The 5,741-nt window shown below is 52.9% G+C and overlaps 2 protein-coding genes across 2 annotated transcripts in view; one reads left to right on the top strand and one right to left on the bottom strand.

The window, feature by feature from the left end:
• Positions 1–5,741, top strand: part of ADORA2B (adenosine A2b receptor) — a 19,246-nt gene that overhangs the window by 10,533 nt on the left and 2,972 nt on the right. The gene's annotated exons all lie outside the window — the stretch shown is intronic.
• Positions 2,993–5,741, bottom strand: part of ZSWIM7 (zinc finger, SWIM-type containing 7) — a 22,000-nt gene continuing 19,251 nt past the window's right edge. The window contains exon 6 of the transcript XR_663816.1: positions 2,993–3,005. The gene's annotated coding sequence lies outside the window, so the exon portion shown is untranslated. The remainder of the gene's footprint in view (positions 3,006–5,741) is intronic.

The following is a 5,741-nucleotide window of genomic DNA, read 5'->3' as shown; positions in this document are numbered from 1 at the left end:
AACAGCACCGGGGGGCGAGCAGCCAGTTGTTCCTCCTCACTCTGTGAGGATGGGAGCCAAGGCAAGGCTGGGTTCCCCAAGCAGCCAGGCTCAAAGCTCAGAGCAGCACTCGCATACCGGCCTCCCTTTTGAAGGCAAGGCTTGAACAGCAGCCCGCAGCCGGGCTGCGTTGCGAGGGCTGGGTGTTCTCTCTTACATGTCACTACCCAGGGTTGCACAACAGCGGGGCCGCCTGCGTGGGGTGGGGTGCTCCCCGGTGCGTGCGTGCTCTTGGCACTGGGACCAGGGGAGGGCTGTCGCCCTGCGAGCGCTCGCTTCTTTCCATTCAGCTTTTCCTGGCAGGTTAAGGATGGCCGTGAGCCAGCGCTCAGGGCTGTCTCCATCCCCTGGAGGGTGGGTGCTCAGGGGCTGAGCTGCCGCAGGCGCTCAGGTTCCCCATGGAAGCACCAGGCAGTGGGAGAGGTACTCCCAGCAGCCAGAAATGGAGGGTGCTGGGAGTACCCTCCCAGCATGGCACCCTCCCAGGATGCCTCCTGCCCCTCCAAATAACCCCCGTGTGCTCACCTGAGCTGTGGGTGCTGGTGTGTTTGCGTTAACCCGACCGGCGGAAGGCCGGGAGTTCGAGTGGGGAACACTGCTGCTGTCCCCTGCGCACAATAGGGACAGATGTGGGAGGAAGTGATTTGTCTACAACTGGATGTGGACAGACGCAGATGTCCTGCTTCCTTGGCTGATACCGTAACCGCTAATCAGATTTCTCACTCTCACCGCCAACTCCTTCCTGGTTAAAAAGCACAGCTTTTTCTTTTTTTATCTCCCCCCCAAGGTGCAATTTATGATTAATTTAAAATGTTTGGCCAGGATATTTCAGCTGGTATGTGATCTCTATTCCATGGCTGTGCGTGGAGCAAACAGAACGGCAGCAATGTGCTTATTTCATGCTGTTATAGCTCCAAGAAAAAAAAAAAAGAGCAAGATGCAAAGTACAGCTGCAAGTAGATGACAAGGGTACGACGCTTGGCAGCCAAACTGCTCTCTCCCCTTGTGAATGGAGGTGTCTGTGTATTTTCCTTCACACTTAAAATAGAAACATATAAATTATCACTGCTTGTTTGTATCAGAGCACCTGCGTAGTCCGAGTTCTGCAAACTCTCCATCTGCTCACCTCCCTGCATCCGGCAGCCTGGGCACGGGGCAGAACAGGGAGGGAAGCAGGGGGAGCAGCGGGGAGCAGCAGCCCCCAGGGCTCCCTCCACAGCTCTGGGCACCGGGAGCGCAGAGAGGACCCAAGCTGCCTGCAGCATCCCTTGCACAGCCATCACGCCTGTGTCTCCCCACTGCTCCCATCAAATGCGGCCTCAGCACAAGATACCTGTGAGTTCGGAGTTTAAGTACTGAAATTGCTCATCGAAGGCTGATCTTGCGCTGGGGTTTGGAAGTGGGAGAACTGGCCCAAACTCCTTGAGCAGAGCGGCGCAGCACCCTCCCATCAGGCTGGGGCGCAGGGACTCCGGTGTCTCTGCTGCTGAACTGCAGCTCTGCTGACGGACGCGCGTCTGTGTGGGGTCGGTATAGACTGAGGTTGACCACACGACGCGTGCAGGTTTAGAGCTATGCCTTGCCTGATTCAAAGCGCTCCCCTACACCATCCCAGAGACTCCAAAGATGCCAGGACAAGGGTTGGGTCCCTCCTGGCTCTTCCCAGTTAAGGTTCCAGAAGGCAGAGTTGTCCCGTTCAAATGCTTGGACTAAGCAAGCTTGGGAGGCTCCGTCATGAGAGAAAATTTTCCTGATGGAAAAGTTAATGCTGCAACTTCAGCATTGTGTTACATACACAAGAGAAGTGTTTAAACACCCGGTGTCCGTGTGCAGCTTTCACCAGCACAGCCTGGCAGCCCTGCAGCCTTTTGGGGGCCGCTGGCGAGACGAAGCCTGACCGAGGCAGGCTGGATTCCTCCTAACATCTTTTTGTTGCTAGACGCTGCATCTCAGCCAGCCTCAGGGATTTTACTCGGGCACCCAGCGAGGTCGGGGGACAGCGCTGATGCCTGGGCAGGTGGACATCCTATTGCAGACATCTGGAGAGCCAGGACCCACAGTGTATTTGCCAGGTACCAGGGGCAGGTCTTCAGACCGTAGCAGAGATGATGGGGCTCATTTTTGTGTATCCAACAGTGGCGCAGTAGCAGAGAGGTAGGGAAGGACTTTGGGAACAGGGCTGCCGTGGTGAACGAATGTAAGGGGGTTGTGCCACTCTGCAGGTGACAGTCAAAGGGGTCACCTCCCGCCTGCCTGCCCCTGCGCAGGGCAAGGGCTGCGTGGTTGAATGCTGCCCAGCGCAGCGGGCCCTGCGCCACAGCGCTGTTGAGCACATGGTGGCAAGCGCTGACGCAGTTTCTCAGCTTGCAGATCACTCTTTTGTTCAGCAACACACCTCAAGTGTTCAGTAAAACAAACTGTTTGCTATTGGCTCTGCTCTTTGCTAACCTCGGGTTTATTTACCCAGTAATTTTTCAGCCAGGGCCCAGGCCAGCATCATGGACAGGGCCACCACCAGACTGCACCAAGCACCAGGAGAGCAGGTGTGTCCACCACAACCTTTTGACCTGTTCATCCTTCTGGGCTGCTCAGGGACGGCGGGGGATTCTCCCCCATTCCTGCCCCAAGTCTAATCACCCCAAATGCTGAATTAAGCCTTGGCTGCTGCTGTACGCTCCTCGTTCGATGGGAGCTCAGGGGCAGCAGTGCCTCTGCTTGGGTGATCTCTGCGGGGTCACTGCAGGGGTTGGTGGGGAGATGCCAGGTACGTGCAGGACATGACTCAGTTCCTGCCAGTCGGGAGCCAAACTCCTGCACCGGAGAGGCTGGACTGGCTACAGGCTGGCAACGCGTCCTGCTCTGCTCCAGCTGTGCTGAGCAATGCCTGCCTGGGTGTCCTGGCTGGTATCCACCTCTAGTAGATAGAACTAGAAATGTAATGAGATCTGTTGGGGAAAAAACCCACCCTGACCATCCTACCAACCAGAGGCACAGTGCCTGGAGAATGCAGAGAGCCTTCCTGCACCCTGTGCTAATGGACAACTTGGTCATTTTGGTGGTTGCCATGATGCTCTTCCAGGAAAGCTGTGGACCTTGCTGAGCCATCACTGAAGCAGACCGGCCACAGGCAACAGCAGTGTGTGCTGGGTGAAGGACGCCATCTCCAGTCCGTGGGCCAGCTCAGGGGACATCTCCTCCAGCTTCGGTGGCAGAGCGGTTGCTCACTCCACGGGACGGTGGCTGGGCAGAGCTGTGCTGTGCCCAGGCTGAAGCCTCTGCCACTGGCCCGTTTTGGTGACGGCACAGCAGGTACAGACCCAGCAGCCTGGCACTTGTATACGGTAACACCGGTGGGCCAGAGCCGTGTTGTAAAAGCAGCTGAACTTTCCTTAAAGCATTTGACCTACTGCAGCCCAGGCTGTGTGACTGTGACACTGGTGGCAAACGTATAGTTACGTATGTCGGAAGAATAGAAACCTGAATCGCTTGATGATGGCAGCACAGCGGGGGTGGCATCGGGGCTTCTGGAGCATGTCCACTGCGGGGGCACTGGGTGGGAGCTGAGATAATTAGCTGCTTGATGATGATTATGCCAGTAAAGAGACTTTCCCTGGTGGTGTAAAAGGAACTAATGCATTGCCAGGTTATTTAATCTCAATAAATCATTTTAAAAAAATTCAGCTGTTATTTACATTAAAGCAACATTTGATGCCTCTGGGCAGAAACATAGAGGAGATTCAATATTTGTTATACGTTAATTGAGCAGACTTCGGTGAGTAAATTTACTTTAATAGTTTTTTGCCTAATAATATTAAGCCTAACAGAGAATGAAGGAGGGGTTTGCTGGAGCATTCAGAGCTGTGAAAATCTGCTGGTTCCTTACTGTCCGATCATGTTTTATAGAGCTTAGGAAAAAAGTTGAGTCTCGGCTGTCTCACAGCCCGTGCCTGCTTTTCTTGACGGTGGTTTATGACGGGGGTTGCAGGTGTGTGCAGCCGCTCGCTAATGAGACTCTTCGTGCCTTGATCTGGTAATAGTCACGTACTCCTTTATTTTTAAGCACGTGCTTAACTTCCATTAACTTAAGGCAGTGTCCCACCAAATAAGTGTATTAAGGTAATGATGTTGTGGTTTAACCCGGCAGGCAGCTGAACACCACGCAGCCGTTTGCTCACTCACCCCCCGCCCCAGTGGGATGGGGGAGTGAGTCAGAAAACAAAAGTAAAATTCATGGGTTGAGATAAAGACAGTTTAGTAGGACAGAAAAGGAAGGGAAAATAATAATAATAATTATTAATAATAATAATAATAATAGAAGAATATACACAACATTGTTCTCATCCTAAATCCAAAACACAGCACTGTACCAGCTACTAGGAAGGAAATTAACTCTATCCCAGCCGAAACCAGGACAGGTAATAACAAGGTAATTAGTGAACAATTTTAGAGCATTGAACTATCCCCAATTTCACCTTGGCCTCTTCTGGCTGGTAGCTCAGTGACCAGCTGTGACCCTTCTCTGTAGTCACAGCAGCGACCATCATCATTACCTGGGATCAATCCACTGAATGGAGAGGTGTTGGGAGGAATTTGCAATGCATCCCTGCAAAAATAAAGAGCTACTCTAAGGAGCGTGTTGTTCACTGTGATGAGTTATCTCCACTTTAATGAGCACCATCTCCTCCCTGCGCGGACAGGCCTGCAGCCCTCTCCGTTGCTCAGCTCTGGCTCTCGCGGACCCAGAGCGCGGCGTGTTTTTCCGTCTCCTCCTTCTCACAGAAGGGGCCCCTGCTTAAATGTGATCCTGGCTGCAGCTCTGCTGTGTGTGCTGGGGAAGAGCGAGCAACACTAAAATAAACATGCCACCATTACAGCCACTGGAAAATGAAGTGACTGCTTAACTGGTTTTGTAAACCTTCAAGCCGAGCTTTATCTTTGCAGAAGAGTTCAGGAGAAGAGCAGATGGAATAAGCCTTATTTGAGGTCACATGTTTCCAGCAAGAGGTGGCACCGAACGTCACCAGCCTGGATTGGCGTGGTGGACATCGGCCTGAGCACGGCACGCTGAGCTGCAGCATCTTTTCCTCGTGTTCCTGTGCACAACCTGCTTCAGACACACAGAACTCTTGACTCCTTCAGTTTCTCTGTCTGAACAATGGTCCCTTTTGCATTTGCCAGTCTCACTACAATAGTTTTCCGGATGTGACATGACTGAAGCAGCAGAGAAGTAACTAAAGTGATCAACGAAGCGTGAATAGCACAAGCCAAGGAGCCACGGTTTTTTTCTTCCCATGTGCGGAGCTGTAGGTCAGCTGCAGCTCTTGGTGCTCCTGCAGCACTGACTAAGCTTGGCCAACGTCGTAGCTCGAGACTCAGACTTTGCCAAGAGATCGGATTTCTGGGAACTCGCTCCAAATCAAATCTTAAAGTTTTCAGGCCCCACAACCCAGATCAGCTCTGGCTGCTGAAAACAGGCATTTAGCACAGGGTTTTGGAAGCAATGGGCTTGGCCTCAGCGATGCCCTGTCTGGTAACTTCTCATCTTCTGAAGCAGCGAGACTTAATAATAACGAGAGAAAAGTGCAGGAGAAACCCCTCAGTGGCTGGACATGCCCTTTAGACATCTACCCCGTGGAGTGTGTTCACAGCTCAGCATCACCTAAACGTGGCTGCTGCTCCCGCATCCTCTCGGCCAGCCCCGG

This window comes from Pygoscelis adeliae, unplaced genomic scaffold (assembly GCF_000699105.1).
Source record: "Pygoscelis adeliae isolate BGI_AS28 unplaced genomic scaffold, ASM69910v1 Scaffold347, whole genome shotgun sequence".
NCBI lineage: Eukaryota > Metazoa > Chordata > Aves > Sphenisciformes > Spheniscidae > Pygoscelis > Pygoscelis adeliae.
The sequence above is the reverse complement of the archived record's forward strand: the minus strand, read 5'-3'. Positions and strand labels throughout refer to the sequence as shown.